The 17,219-nt window shown below is 43.7% G+C and overlaps 1 long non-coding RNA gene across 1 annotated transcript; it reads left to right on the plus strand.

The window, feature by feature from the left end:
* Positions 1-295: 295 nt before the first annotated feature.
* LOC311241486 lies at positions 296-7,468 on the plus strand. Its single transcript, XR_014620548.1, has 5 exons — positions 296-537; positions 3,004-3,151; positions 3,399-3,445; positions 3,648-3,701; positions 3,912-7,468. It is a non-coding gene; the product is annotated as an uncharacterized lncRNA (long non-coding RNA).
* The last annotated feature ends 9,751 nt before the right edge of the window (positions 7,469-17,219 follow it).

Here is a 17,219-nt window from a genome sequence, read left to right on the forward strand (position 1 = left end):
TAGCAGTACTGTCTATCTGTATGTCATGTGTGTCATATATGTTATGATGAATTGAAAATGGGGGACCCTGATGTAAACAAGACGAAAGTCTTTCTCTGGTCTGCATCCCCTTAAGAATTGTATGTATTGAGTTGTACTGTATTGTACCCATTCTGCAATCTGTTAATAAAGTTTTCAATCAATCAAACTAACTAACTAACTAACAATAACTGAGCGGAGGAAAGGAGAGAGAGGAAAGGGAGGAGAGCAGGAGAGGGAGGACGGCGTATTTAAACATAGATATATATCTATATATTTAAATCTGAAAGGGGAGAAGGAGAAGAAGGAAGTCTGTTTAGACATAAGGACTCATTAACTAGGCAACTTCCCTTTTAGTAGAGAACATGCCCGGGCAGCGTGTCAGTGAGTCAGCTTCTATTATATTGGGCTTCGGTTGTCTTATCTACCATCATTCATGCCATCCTCAAACATGAAGACGACAGGGTGTTGAGCTGCTCTACAACATCTTCGTCAATAGCCTTTCATGTGGAATTATCGGTAAGTGGCACGTTAGTTTAGGACTTCAGCTACAGCTTTATCATATTATTTTGTGGGAATTTGTTGGGCTAGTCCTTGTAAACCTGAAAAGGGAAATGTGTGTGTTCTGGTATGCTGCCGTGCTAACTGTTTTGTTTACAAAGTTTGAATGTCGATAAAGCCTTGCATTGGCTTTCGATACTCCGCCATGGCAGACGTTCAAAGTGATAATAACATGCGCAACATGTCATCTAACTAGTGAATGAATGAATCCCGTTCGAAATATAAATCATTTCTGTTAAACCACCGTTGAACAAATTCCTGAGCTCCCGGAGCCCTCGTCAATACAGTAAGCAAAAGAGATTTTGCGCACATTTTCTCCTTGTTATGTTTTGGATGACGGTTTCTCGTACCTCTACTCTACGATGAAGCTCAACCAGACAGAAGGAGTAGGGGGTATCTGCAGAGCCGCAGAGCCAGGCGGCCTATTCCTTAATGTCAAGCAAGCAGTGCAAGAATGCGGAAGCATTCGTCACCGCAGGTACCGTAGTGGCGTGCGGTAATGCGCCTTTCATTTTCCTTCGCCCAGCGCCCAGGTGCGTGCACCGCCGGCGGCGTGCTCGCTCAGGTGCGTGCGTGCGCCGGCGTGCTCGCGAGGTGCCCGCGCATGCGCATGAGATCCCACCTTGGTTCGACACGAGCGGATGCCAGAAACCGCCCCTTATTCAGTATCCAGAAATAGCTCAATTGGCAAGACTGCATGGCTGTGGATCCTACGGCTCGTTGCTGGCGAGTTCGAATCCCATCAAATATGATTTTTTTAACGTGATTTTTTTTTTTAACGTGTATTCTTTCGCCGGTTAAGGTTAGGCATTGTTTCGGAGTTGGTTAAGGTTAGAACGGTTAAGTTTAGGCGCTGTTAAGGAGCTGGTTAAGGTTAGAGTTTGTCAAAGAGAATGGCAATATTCTTTCTATGGTTAAGGTTAGGCATGGTTAAGGTTAAGGTTAGGCATTGTTTCGGAGTTGGTTAAGGTTAGAACGGTTAAGTTTAGGCGCTGTTAAGGAGCTGGTTAAGGTTAGAGTTTGTCAAAGAGAATGGCAATAGACAGCCTATTTCCGCGCGACAGCTCCCAAAGCGGGCCTGAAAAGAAAGGCGCTTTACCGTAGTGGCGTGCGGTGACGAATGCTTCCGCATTTTTGCACTGCTTGCTTGTCATTATGCTACACGCAGCCAGGCGTGGACGGGTTTGAGGCGGGGCTTCGTGGCGTAGACAAGTATTAGTGACCTGGACAAGTATTTGCACTACTGCGCGGATGGGGGGGGGGGGGCTCTCTCGCTCGCTCCCTCTCTCGTTTACGACACACACACAACTTAACTTTCGTCTCGTTTACATCAGGGTCCCCCATTTTCAACTTCACTTTCGTCTCATTTACATAGATCCCCCATTTTCAACTTAACTTTCGTCTCGTTTACATAGGTACATAGACAGTAATGTTACATCTAGACATTTATGACATACCAGATCTAGTAATAATAGAGTATATACATTTGAGGGGGAATACATTTACATTTAGTCATTTAGCTGACGCTTTTATCCAAAGCGACTTATAGGTACATAGACAGTAATGTTACATCTAGACATTTATGACATACCAGATCTAGTAATAATAGAGTATATACATTTGAAGGGGAATACATTTACATTTAGTCATTTAGCTGACGCTTTTATCCAAAGCGACTTACAAGTTCTGTACGACAAGCCATCAGGAAGGGCACAACTCATCAGCTTTGTCCGGCAAAAGTCCGGATCCTTCCCAATGGTTTCTGGGTGCTTAGACGCCTGATGTCTCTTCAGCTTGCTGGGCTTCAGGCTCGAGTTTGCCAACTTTTCTCCACAAATCACACACTCAGGTCGTTTGTCTGGTCCCTCAGTGAAGCCCATGGTGATGTAATATTCGCGATTGCTGTAGGTCCTAACTTTTTTTGCAGATGAGCTGCCGTCATCTCCTTTTCGTTTGTCACACATTTTCGCCTCTGGCGGCTGACTGCAGACAAGCCGAGAAAGTTAACTAGCGTGCTAGGCTAGCTATGGAAATTGATAGTCAACTGATTCGCGTTTTAGCGGCTACCCGGTAGCCTACTGTTAACGTTCAAAAATCATGTCTAGATGTTTATTTATTTATCTTTATTTTTTATTGTAGTGGAGAGACTATTCATGCTTCTGATGATAAAAATATGCTAATTAAATATTTATCTGATTTTTTTTATTTTTTTTAATAATAATAAAAAAAAAATCCATCTGTGGTCTGGCGGACCCCCTGCGCCCCCTGGCGGACCCCCAGGGGGTCCGCGGACCCCAGGTTGGGAATCACTGCTGTAGGCCATCGACGAAGCTCCTCCATCCTCTCCGGTCTTGTGCCCTCCGCTCCAGATCTTGCCAGGACAACCCTTCTTTCTTCATCTCCTGTTCTGTGGTTCTTCTCCAGGTGGTTCTCGGTCTGCCTCTCTTCCTCCTGCCCTGTGGGTTCCATGTCAGCGCCCGCTTTGTGATTGATTTCTTTCTTCGGAGTGTGTGACCTATCCACTTCCACTTCCTCCTCCGGATTTGAATTATATTGTGTCCTGTCCTGTTTGGTGAGTTCCCACAGAAGTAAACTTAAGAATACTTCACCTATAATGTTAAACACATGCTATGTAAGGATTGTACGCAGAAGTATGTTTGTTATCAAACGTTGTCAACCCGAGATTGGCATGAACTTTGTCATGCCTGTGAGCTGTGAATGAATTCCTGAATGAATGAAAGAATTACTGCGTGAGTTAGTGATATTGCTGGTCTATGGGATTCTCTTATTGCCCCTTTTCTAATTTCTCTACAAAAAAGGTGAAATTACCAGAGCCCAAGACATGGCAGAGGCGAGCAGAAGCCAGGTAACCTGACATATGTTTGATTTACCTTTTTCTTTAGCTTGATGCCAAACAATCTGCCTCACGTTGCTGTTTATTTTCATTTACTGTCGGACACTGTATCAAATCTGTCATAATAATTCAAATGAATTCTAGATGAGGGCTATAATTAATTTAATATGCCCATGTGTAATGTTTTGTATGTTTTACCTCACCCACCTCTCAGGCCAATGATACAGCCTATCCTGTGCAAGTGAAGAAAGAGGACACTTCTAACCAAGTAAGCAGGCCACACAGTTTGGTAACACTTTATTTGAAGGGGTGTTCATAACGCTTTACATAACACTGTCATAAACATGACATGACATAACATCTGACGTAAACAATTATTATGGAAAAATAGGGTCCCGGTTGAAAAAATACCGGAAAGGATTCTTTAACCGTATTATAACATGTTTCACTTTATCTGCTTCTATTACATTTTCTACAGGAGGAACATTCTCACAGCTTCTTCTTTAAATTTGAGAAAGAACAGGGGAAAAAAAGTGTTACCTGCAAGGATCCTGGCACAGTCCTGGAGGCACTTCAAAGATGTAATTATTTGAAGGGTAATGAAGGTAAAGGTGAAAAATATCCCATTATTAAAATGGGAAAAGCAAACGACAGTAGCGTTATAGCCACACACTTCCCTTGTCATTTGATTAGGAAAGATGAAACACTCACCATATCATTTGCATCTAAAGAGGTTGAAAATGCACAACCTCGTGAACCCCAAAGGACAAGTTGTGTAACTTTCCACATTAACAAAGAGGGTGGAACAGATTCAAGATCAAAAAGTCTGTTTAGAAATCCAACCTTGAAAAAGTTTACATCTGTATGTGTCTATGCAGAGAAAGGGACCACACTGAGAGATGCCTTAAAAAGAGATGGCCGCTTTCTTGAATATATTACTGATGGCGAGTTCAGCCTGTATGATGAGTCAAAGAGTGATTGCAGTGTTGACTGCGCTCAAGATGTTGACGAACACAATGGTAAACATTTTGATATATGTATTCCTCGTGGAATCTCATTGAAGAAAAAAGTCAGAGATGATCAAAACAACGGTCCACCCGTTAGTGCTACGAAAACAAAAGCCAAAATGAGCACAGACACAAGGCAGAAAAGAAACTGCGGGGTGCCTGAAAACACAGAAGATCTAGAGGAAGTTTTAGAGCAGTTACGCATACAGTATCCAGCTCTGAAGGAGTTGCTGCGGAGTAGATTCCCAAATAATACATTTCAGGATGCTGTGGAATCACAGAGGGAGCAATTTCTAGAGGAAGTTTTAGAGCAGTTACGCAAACAGTGTCCAGCTCTGAAGGAGTTGCTGCTGAGTAGATTCCCAAATAATACATTTCAAGATGCTGTGGAATCAAAGAGGGAGGAATTTCCAGAGATCCAACAGGCATTCTCAGAAGTTCACAGACTCAGACAGTTGCTTGAACGGGGCAAATCAGTTTGCCAACTCAAAGTCAAAGGAGTCACACAGGGAGACAAGGTTTTAGACATGTGTGGTACAGGCTTTGTTCTGTTTGATAACTTCATCCTGACAAATGCACATCTCGTCAAAGACTGTGTGCAGCTTTTGAACAATCAGTGGCAGCTGACTTCAGAAGTAGAGGCAATATTCAATTTTGAAAAGGAATCTTCAGAGATGAATGTGTTGAAAGCAAAGAATGTAATCATTGACTGCAATTTTACTGATGATTTCAAAAAACAAGAACTGGATTACGCCATACTTGAGCTTGATCAAACAGAAAACATTCCAGAAGGTCTCTTCAGCAAATGTGGGCCAGTGCCCACGAGTGGTGGGGTTTGCATAATTGGACACCCAAAAGGAGAGTTGAAAAAATTGGATCTGACGTGTGTCATTGAGGCAGAGATGAGGGAGGAGAGAGTGGCAAGAGATTTAAGAAAGCGCCACAAGGACGAGTTCTTAATGTTGTGGGCAATCAGCAATAAGTTGATCATGACGGATGGCATTAACAACATTATGAAGGGAGGGGACAAAGAGAAAGAGGTTGTGACCTACAAAACCTTTATGTATCATGGTTCTTCTGGCTCTCCAGTATTTGATGATAAAGGTTGTGTGTTTGGTTTGCACACCGCTGGCTTTCCCGATGTTGACAGTGTAATTGAGTTTGCCCACCCTCTGACTTCGATAATAGAGAACTTTATGAGGAAGCTGAAGGCAAACGGACAAGTAGAGCTTTTGGAGAAAGTTGACGAGGAGGTAAAGAAGAACCCATATCTGTATGAACTGTTCCAAGACGAGAAAATGGACGAGAGTTAGGAGAGGGCTAATGAAGATTTGTCAAGTTGAGTGACATATTGTTTCCCTTTTCTAGAACTGGTGGTTGTTGGCTGTGAACGAGTCAATTTAACAATGAATAGGAAATTATACTGCTATGAATGCTCTGTGGCATATACATTTAATACTGTAAGTTACATTTAGAAATGGTCATGTCAACAATGCTACTAGCACTACATCAAATGCACTAGCATGTTTTCACACCACTTTTGCTACAGTAGTTAGCAACTCAAGCTGAGTAAAGCGATTATTTTTCACAGCAAATTATCTTTTGATTTTCTTTTTTTACATTATTTCTTGATTCTTTTGTTGTTCGAAATAAACAATTCATTCATTCATGTGAGTAAAGCAAGACAATACTTCTCTTTGTATTGTATCTGAACGTTCTGTAACACTTTAAAAATCAGCCGGTATAGACCTTTTCAGAAGTATTCTGTTGCTATGGGAATAGCTCTGGCCCCCGTTTATTTCCTGTCAGTTACTGTATTTTTAGCGTTTTTCCAGCTTTCTTCATGGTCAGACATGACCGACAGAGGAGGAGAGGGTGAACGGGAGAGGAGGTTGGGAAGACATGCGACAAATGATCCCACAGGGCGGCCGCATGGGTGTGCGAGGCACTCTGCGGTGCGCCACGACTCACGAGGGCGCCCCGTCAGTTACTGTATTGACAAACATTACAACAGGAAATACAAGGGGGCCCATTTAGAATGTTTACTGTATGTTGTTAAGTTAGAAAAGGTCTATAGCTACTTACAGTAGTTATGCCCATAGACACACGTGCAAGGACACAACAAATGCCTAATTGGCTGGTACACCTGGCTTATCTGATTACTTTGTGGTTATTTAGGTAAACATGTATTCTTTTTAAATAATTTATAAATATTACACTGATATGTTGTATTCATGGTTAAACTGTGTCCTGGTATAGAGTATAGGACATCAAGTTTGTGATATTGTGAAAATAAAATACCATGGCCATTTTCTCACTGATGATTAGATGGATAACAGAGATATTTAGCGGCAGTGTTGAAGCTCATGCCAATATGTTGCTTTGCTAGTTCAGTATGTGTTCTGTAATTACTTTCTTGTTTATATGCTATGGACGATGTGTCCAATTTTATTTTTATTGACTGAATACACTTTTTGTGGATAATACTGTAGGCTATTGACTACATTAAATGGCGCCATCTTGAATTTGTCAGTAAATAATGAACTGATGGTAATTTCACTGATTCAATCATATTCCTTGAGGCCTAAAGTTAGACACCAAAACCAACTTTCTAGGGTGAATAGTCATTTGGATATAGCCATCTTGGATGCCATTTAAAATGAGTTCTCCATATAATGATAATGACCTTATAACGAATTGTCCGATCAGGGGAATATTTTTCGACTGCAATCACAAACCGTTTTTCAGGATGATTAATACAAAATGAATGACAAATAATGCAAAAGTGATACTGATATTGTATTTAAAAATGTTATTTTAATTTTTATTTGATAAATTGCTTTAGACCTTTTTGACACTTTATTTTGGCATCTCTTTTTGGATTGTGTGAATTTGACATGTTATGATAATTGCTTTTGGGCTTTTTGATTCCTACTGTATGTTAATGGTATTCAATCTATATAAATGTTGCATACCCTGATATGTATTATGTCAGTTTGTTTAGGTGACATTAAAAACATGAACATTCTGTTGCATCTCAGCTATATTTCTGATTCTGACCTGATCAATAACATTTGACACATCAAATAATGCCTTTTATTTGATGTTTTGTAATTGTGTTGACAGTGGTATTTGCTTTTCTGTCCCCTTTATATAACTTTTTGCCCGACATTGAGTTGAATGGGATCAGCCATCCCCTCTTTTATTTTTGAATGATCTTTTTCCGATTTATCTCCCATCCCAATGTTAGTCGTTATGCCAATTCCCAATCCCCTTCCTGGTCGTTGCGCACTCTACCCACTACCGTCGGTCCGGGAGGGCAGAGACTATAACATGCTTCCTCCGACACATGTGTACCCAGCCCACCGCTTCTTTTCACCTGGCAGCGCGGACTCTCACTGGGAGAGTGTAAGGTGTGGAAAGTCACACTACCTCTCCTAGATCCTTCCCTCGCTGTGCAGGCGCCCCGACCGAACTGTAGGAGTCGCTGTTTACAACGACCAGGACCCACCCTCGCCGGGTGTTAGTATGGACGGTCGGCCAACCCGGAAGCACCACAGCTGGATTCGATCCCACTAGCTCTGTGGTGGTAGACAGACGCTTAGTCCGCTAGATTGTATATTTAGAATTTTAATACAGACTTCAATAGATCTGGCACCAAGCAGAGCATACAACACTGGTATTCTGACGTGATGACACTTCCTTCTTTTATAGTTTCCTTGTCTGCCAGCAATACTACTACAAAATAAAATACAGCAACAACATTTCTAGAATTCAACCTGAACAGACCCAGGCCCTGTTAATGCGGATAGTGACAATGCCAAAGCCACACGATAAGTGACTAGAGCTCTTAAGGAGTTGTGAGGCTGGCTAGAGTAGTCCTCCCCAACATTTTACTAGCAACAAATAATATTAAGAGCAACCAGTGGCTTTAAATTTCACAAATTTGAGATATGAGTTGATGTAAAAACACTAACCTTCTTACCATCTTCTACTATCATGCACTCTTCCTACTTTACTAATATATCACTATGCCCTCAACACTGCAGCACCCAAGTTTCAGCACTGTTTGATGAACATTGTTACTCCGCTAAGAGTTGTACCCTTCCTGCTGACTCGTCGTACAGACCTTGTAAGTCGCTTTGGATAAAAGCATCAGCTACATGACTAAAAATGTATTAAATGTTTTCAGCTCATGGTCGGCACAGATCATAGGTCCTACATTTGATATATTTGGCTGATTAGATTAAAATGTATCATCATTATACAGCACAAGTACAGACAGTACAAGGAAAGGAAGTTTGGCATCCAACCAGAGAACAAATGTAACAGTAAAGTGCAATAGTAATATACAATGTACAGATGATTAAACCGGGTATAAAATATATAAATTTATACTATAGTGCTAGATGTACAGAGTTGTAGTATTAATATGTACAGTGATACAGGTATAAAGACACTATGGTAGTAGTCATACTGCAAATTCAAGTAGTCAAATTCAGTTAATATCTTCAATAGGGATTTGGGACTACCCCCCAATTGTTAATTTAACAGGCTAATAAAACACTGCATCAGATTTCAGCACTCTAGGAAACTGGAGTCATAGCAAGCGGGAAACTGAAACGTTCACACACAGACGGTAGAGGCGACCATGCAAGGTGCCGACCTGCTCATCGGTTCAGTGTCTTGCTCAAGGACACTTCCGACACGTTGCCGGGAGGAGCCGGAATCGAACCACAAACTTTCTGATTACTAGATGACCGCTCTACTTCCTGAGCCACTGTCACCCCTGATTATAGATCAATTAACATTTCTAAAAAAGGTTCTTAAACTAATTGTGTGCTTATGAACAAATACAATCCAAAGCTGTGATTTATTTACCAGGTTATCTTGATTTCAAAATGAGAGGTTTACATACATTTTCTCAAATGTTCTGTTATATCAAAAGCAAAAAGAAAAAGTCAATTAACTCCCAAAATATCAATTCTATTTAAAAAAAAAAAGATTGTATGAAGGGACCTGGGATGAAGTCAAAGAACACTTTGATAAATGAGGCCCTTGGCGCATGGAGACCCGTCAGAGCAGAGTCCAGTCCCCTCTTATTGAAACAACAGTTCTCTTTAGACCGGTTGCCCTGGATTCCCATACAATCTTCAACTTCTTCCAAGGTAGGTAACCACACTACCCTACTAAAGAGGTCACGCAGCCAAGTAAAGCTGGGATTCTCTCACACACACGCTCTCCCCTCTCTCTCTCCCCTCTCTCTCTCTCTCCCCTCCCTCTCTCTCCCTCTCTCACACACATTGATCGGTCCAAGCTAGGACTGATAGTCAGCCTCTCTACTATTAGCTTCATCAGCTTAACCAGTGATCCGGAACTCCACTGTCCAAGTCTCTGGGGAATGTGTGTGTTTTAAGATAATTATGAGTCTTACACAATCGAATGGGAGGAGTCTGAAAACCAGGGGGTGGAAGGAACGGGAGTTGTTGAAAAACAAGCATATTCTGGGCAGCATGCGGTAGTCTACACCAGGGGTCAGCAACCTTTTTGATATGAAGTGCTATTTTAAAATGTTCTCGTTAATCAGTGTGCCATATCAACATTAAGGTTGGCATTAAGTTCAATTATGACACCACATCAAAATGTAAATCTCCAACAGATCTGTAATTCTATTCCATGCATATAAGCAACGTGCATAGGAATAGTTTTATTAACAATTTTCCTCATTATATAAGAATGCTATACAATAATGCTGCCGTCTTTATGAGATGCTTGCTTGCTGTACCTGGACACATTCAGCCTTGTCTGCATCAGCTTTTAAAGTTTTCTCATGTTTGGGGTCAAAATGGCGTTTAACACTCAATGTTCGGCAAACAACGAACAGACTGACCCTTCTGATTGGCTCTGACCCTGAAATATCCCTGATGTCGGTCAACCTACCATAAATAACAGACTGTGCCAGTGGCTGTGAAAGGATGAGAGGACACTTCAACATTTCTAAAATGGTTCCTCTCTTACACACTTGCTAGTGTGCCATTGGTTTAGATGCCGCGTGCCAATGGTGGCACTCATGCCTGAGGTTGCTGACCACTGGTCTACACCCTCCCCAGACTGACAGTAGGGCAGCATGCGGTAGTCTACACCCTCCCTAGCCCGACAGTAGGGCAGCATGCGGTAGTCTACACCCTCCCTAGCCAGACAGTAGCGCAGCATGCGGTAGTCTACACCCTCCCTAGCCCGACAGTAGGGCAGCATGTGGTAGTCTACACCCTCCCTAGCCTGACAGTAGGGCAGCATGTGGTAGTCTACACCCTCCCTAGCCAGACAGTAGGGCAGCATGCGGTAGTCTACACCCTCCCTAGCCCGACAGTAGAGCAGCATGCGGTAGTCTACACCCTCCCTAGCCAGACAGTAGCGCAGCATGCGGTAGTCTACACCCTCCCTAGCCCGACAGTAGCGCAGCATGTGGTAGTCTACACCCTCCCTAGCCCGACAGTAGAGCAGCATGCGGTAGTCTACACCCTCCCTAGCCAGACAGTAGGGCAGCATGCGGTAGTCTACACCCTCCCTAGCCTGACAGTAGGGCAGCATGTGGTAGTCTACACCCTCCCTAGCCCGACAGTAGAGCAGCATGCGGTAGTCTACACCCTCCCTAGCCAGACAGTAGCGCAGCATGTGGTAGTCTACACCCTCCCTAGCCCGACAGTAGCGCAGCATGTGGTAGTCTACACCCTCCCTAGCCCGACAGTAGCGCAGCATGCGGTAGTCTACACCCTCCCCAGACTGACAGTAGAGCAGCATGTGGTGGTCTACACCCTCCCTAGCCCGACAGTAGGGCAGCATGCGGTAGTCTACACCCTCCCTAACCAGACAGTAGAGCAGCATGTGGTGGTCTACACCCTCCCTAGCCCGACAGTAGGGCAGCATGCGGTAGTCTACACCCTCCCTAGCCTGACAGTAGGGCAGCATGCGGTAGTCTACACCCTCCCTAGCCCGACAGTAGGGCAGCATGTGGTAGTCTACACCCTCCCTAGCCAGACAGTAGCGCAGCATGCGGTAGTCTACACCCTCCCTAACCAGACAGTAGGGCAGCATGCGGTAGTCTACACCCTCCCTAGCCCGACAGTAGGGCAGCATGCGGTAGTCTACACCCTCCCCAGACTGACAGTAGAGCAGCATGTGGTGGTCTACACCCTCCCTAGCCCGACAGTAGGGCAGCATGCGGTAGTCTACACCCTCCCTAACCAGACAGTAGAGCAGCATGTGGTGGTCTACACCCTCCCTAGCCCGACAGTAGGGCAGCATGCGGTAGTCTACACCCTCCCTAGCCTGACAGTAGGGCAGCATGTGGTAGTCTACACCCTCCCTAGCCTGTCAGTAGGGCAGCATGTGGTAGTCTACACCCTCCCTAGCCTGTCAGTAGGGCAGCATGTGGTAGTCTACACCCTCCCTAGCCTGTCAGTAGGGCAGCATGCGGTAGTCTACACCCTCCCTAACCAGACAGTAGAGCAGCATGTGGTAGTCTACACCCTCCCCAGACTGACAGTAGAGCAGCATGTGGTAGTCTACACCCTCCCCAGACTGACAGTAGAGCAGCATGTGGTAGTCTACACCCTCCCTAACCAGACAGTAGCGCAGCATGCTGTAGTCTACACCCTCCCTAGCCCGACAGTAGGGCAGCATGTGGTAGTCTACACCCTCCCTAGCCTGACAGTAGGGCAGCATGTGGTAGTCTACACCCTCCCTAACCAGACAGTAGCGCAGCATGCTGTAGTCTACACCCTCCCTAGCCCGACAGTAGGGCAGCATGTGGTAGTCTACACTAGGCATGTGCTGGTATGACATTTTGATGGTATGATAACATTGGGCTAAAATACCACGGTTTCACCTACCAAGTATCATGGAGAGGGACCCTGCCAGCCGCCAGCCTCCCGCCCCCTTCAGACTTTGATGAACATCGTTACTTAGCTGCCAGAGTTGTAGTTTCAAGTTTCTTTATTAGTTGTCATACAGAAATACAGAATACTTTGTATGAAATGCTTCTTTCTGTTTTGCTCCTGAGAGTGTGCTAGATAAAATAAAAAGATAGTATAAAATAAGTATAAAATAGAAAGTCAAGTACGTAAACAAAACAAAAATGTTCAATATACATATATACAGTATATACAATCTATATCCAGTATCCTTCCTGGTTCCTGCTGACTTAACAGTGGAGTTATGACGTGTCCAAAAGGCACTTTCCCTTGTCCTCCCCCTCATATTTTTGTTGATCAATGTCAGTGTCTTAGCAGTAGTACGTCGTCCAACAAGAAAATTAGATCTACTCTTAATAATAAAAATTATACCTCTAGCCCTGCTTACAGTATTGTAGCTTTTGGAAGGGCCATGTACATACACGAGTGCAAGGATTATATGAGTGGAACCATGGAAACTGAACCACCACAGACCATAAAACTCGACAGTAAACGAAATATAAAGAGTTTACATGCCTATGAGTGTCCCAGCTATCATATCCTGACTTTTATTATACGAAATTATCTCAGGAGACAACATTTCATGTGCCGATTCATACATAGAATACTACAGTATCGGGGGCGGCCGGGTGGCGCAGCGGACTAAGCGTCTGCCCACCACCACAGAGACAGTGGGATCGAATCCAGCTGTTGGGGTCGACCGTCCACACTAACACAATTGGCAGTGTTAGAGGGTGGGAAACCCGGCGAGGGTGGGTACTGGTCGTTGTAAACAGCGACTCCTACAGTTCGGTCGGGGCGCCTGCACAGCGAGGGAGAAACCTGGGGGAGGTAGTGTGACCTTCCACACGTTACACTCTCCCAGTCCGCGCTGCCAGGTGAAAAGAAGCGGTTGATTGGCTACACATGTGTCGGAGGAAGCATGTGATGGCCTCCACTCTCCCAGACCGACGGTAGGGGGTAGGTGCGCAACGACCAGGAAGGGGATTGGGAATTGGCATAACGACTAACATTGGGATGGGAGAAAAACGAAAAAAGGAGGGGGGAAAAGATTAAAAAAAAATTAAGAATACTACAGTATCCCAGATGGTTATCAGAGTATTAACGTGCATGTAAAAAACGCACCCACTGGCTAAAGCTTGTGAAGTGGACTTCCCTCAGCCTCTACTATAGATCGTAGATTAAAGGCTCGACCAGTGATCCAAACGTAAACAAGTGGGTAGCCCCACCACCAACAATAATATTTATAAATAAATTTAAAAAAAAAACGTGGAGAAATGTTTTTATTCTCTAGTAGTTGATTGGCTCGCCTACAGAGATGCATTTTGTCTTACGCCGTTGCCTTCCTTTGACCCTTTCACTGCCATACGACAGAAGGTTAACCCTTTACTATCACACAACCGACGGTCGCCGTAGTGCGGCAGTGAAAGGGTTAAACCTTATCCACAGTCTCCATCACCCCTATCCCCACCCCTCCCCTCCCCGTTGACAGACTGTCAAAACGCAGTGTTGAATTAACATTGGAATGTACTGTAAGTCACTGTAGCTATCGGCTTGTACACTGTGCTTCCCTGAGCATGTCAAATACAGAGGGATTCAACTTGGGTTTTAATATTGGAAAAACTAATGTTGCGTAAAAGGCTGTAGGGCCTAATTAGGCCAAGCTGTTCAATAATGCCGAGGGGGTGTAGAAAAATACATTGATTTATCAGAGCTGAGATCATACTATGGATTAAGGCTCTACTGTATGATGTAGGGGATGGTAATAGCAGGTACTGTGGTGAAATGGTCTATATCTATAGTATTTACTGTATGATGTAGGGAATGGTAATAGCAGGTACTGTAGTTAAATTGTCTATATCTATAGTATTTACTGTATTAGGCTCTACTCTATGATGTAGGGAATGGTAATAGCAGGTACTGATTGATTGAAAATTGTATTAACAGATTGCAGAATGGGTACAATACAGTACGGCTCAATACACACAATTGTTAAGGGGATGCAGACCTGAGAAAGACTTTCGTCTTGTTTACATCAGGGTCCCCCATTTTCAATTCATCATAACATATATGACATACATGACATACAGGTAGACAGTACTGTTGCATCTAGACATTTATGACATACCAGATCTACAAATATACAGTACTGTTTATGTGTACAAAAGGAGTCTGAAAAGAGAGTATATACATTTGAGGGGGAAGAAACTGTACATTGGAGGAGGTTGGGTGGGGGGGTTGGGTAGGTGGGGTGGAAAACTGTACATTGGAGGTGGGTGGAGTGGGCGGTTGGGTAGGTGGGCTGGGGGAAACTGGACATTGGGCATTTACAGGGGCCAGTTTCGAATTGCAGTCTCCCGTAGGTGCTCTTTGAGAGTAGTTTTGAAAGTGGGTAGTGATTCACATTCCTTTACAGCTGTGGGTAGGGCGTTCCACATTGATGTGGCATAATTGTGAAACGTGTTTAGTCCCTTGTTTGAGCCGAATCTGGGTTTAACATGATTTGTGGAGCTCCCTCTGGTGTTGTGGTCGTGGTATTCACTGACCTTTGGGAAGTATTGACATGTACATGGGTACCTTAGTGGTGTAATGTATCTTGTATACCAGGCCCATTGCAAGTTGCTGTACTCTAAGCCATCCTAGGTTGTCAAAGTGGGCAGGGGTGAGGTTGATTGATTGATTGATTGAAAACTTTATTAACAGATTGCAGAATGGGTACAATACAGTACAGCTCAATACACACAATTGTTAAGGGGATGCAGACCAGAGAAAGACTTTCGTCTTGTTTACATCAGGGTCCCCCATTTTCAATTCATCAGGACATATATGACATACATGACATACAGATAGTCAGTACTGCTACATCTATACATTTATGACATACCAGATTTGCAAATACAGTACCGTTTGTGATACAGAAGGAGTCAAGAAAAGGGAGTATATACATTTGACGTAGAAACTGTACATTGGAGGAGGTTGGGTGGGGGGGGGGGTTGGGTACATTGGGATATTGACAACCATACTGGGTAATTTACATTGGAGGTGGTTGGGGGGGGGGGGCACACTGTATAAACAAGCAAAACTGTACATTGAGGGGGGGGGGGGGGGGGGGGGGAGACACTGTACAAACAAACAAAATTGTACATTGGACTATTGACAAAACCATACTAGGTAAATGACTGTACATTGGAGGGGGTTGGGTTAGGATATTTACAGGGGCCAGTGTTGAATTGCAGTCTCCCGTAGGTGGGTTCTAGGAGTCGGGTCAAGCAGTAGTCTGACCAGTTTGTTTTGTGATGTTTGTAATTTTGTTTTTAGCGCCTTTGAGGTGCTTTGGTACCATGCGGTGCAAGCATAGTCGTAGTACCCTTGAATGAGTGCTCCTGCCAGTCTTCAGGGTATTCTTAGAGAGGAGATCCGGTACAGGAATCTAGTTCGTTGGTTGACTTTTTTTTATTACATTGGATGTCATTTTGTCACAGGAAAGATTTGCCTCTAGGATGGAACCCAGATATGTAATTTCATCTTTCCTTGTGACAATATTGTCACCCACTGTAACTGAGAAGCCGTCGGTCTTGCTGAGTTTGTTATTTGAACCGAAGAGAATGGACTCTGTTTTACCCAGGTGTAATGATAGTTTGTTATCTGTAGTACTGTACTGTAGTGAAACTTTCTATATCTATAGTATTTATTGTATTATGCACAAAACTGCAGAATAGACATTTTCAAACTTGACCATGGCCAATATCAATAGCTGACAAGAAATACACTTGATTGATTGAAAACTTTATTAACAGATTACAGAATGGGTACAGTACAGTACAGCTCAATACATACAATTGTTAAGGGGATGCAGACCAGAGAAAGACTTTCGTCTTGTTTACATCAGGGTCCCCCATTTTCAATTCATCATAACATATATGACATACAGATAGACAGTACTGCTACATCTATACATTTATGACATATCAGATTTGCAAATACAGTACTGTTTGTGATACAAAAAGAGTCCAGAAAAGAGAGTATATACATTTGACGTCGAAACTGTACATTTGGAGGGGGGGGTGGGGGGGGGGGACTGTAGATTGGAGGTGGTTGGGTGGGTGGGGTGGGGGGACACTGTACAAGCAAAACTGTACATTGGAATATTGACAACCATACTTGGTCATTTACTGTACATTGGGTTGGGTTAGGACATTTACAGGGGCCAGTTTCGAATTGCAGTCTCCCGTAGGTGTTCTTTGAGAGTGTTTTTGAAAGTGGGTAGTGATTCACATTCCTTTACAGCTGTGGGCAGGGCGTTCCACATTGATGTGGCATAATTGCGAAACGTGTTTAGTCCCTTGTTTGAGCCGAATCTGGGTTTAACATGATTTGTGGAGCTCCCTCTGGTGTTGTGATCGTGGTATTCACTGACCTTTGGGAAGTATTTTGACATGTTGGTCGTGTAGTGTATCTTGTAGACCAGGCCCATTGCAAGTTGCTGTACTCTGTACTTTGGCCCAAGCTGTTCCCCTAGCAACGGAATTCCACTGATAAGGTTTATCTACCACACACAAGAGGTAACACGGTGGCTAGGTTTGCTGCAGTACTGGCACTACAGCTGGGAGTTGCCCCCCCAGGCAGCACGTCCCCGTGTGGCTGCCCACTGCTCCTAACGTTAGGATGGGTCAAACACATAGGACCACCTTCCCCTAGGCTTAGGGGATTAATAAAGGTACAACTTAACAACTTATTTTAACAATACATGTATACTAACTAGCAATGTCAATGTTAACACTCCTGATTAATCTGGAAACCTTAATG

Source organism: Notolepis coatsorum (assembly GCF_963971535.1).
Source record: "Notolepis coatsorum genome assembly, chromosome: 15".
Taxonomy (NCBI): Eukaryota; Metazoa; Chordata; class Actinopteri; order Aulopiformes; family Paralepididae; genus Notolepis; species Notolepis coatsorum.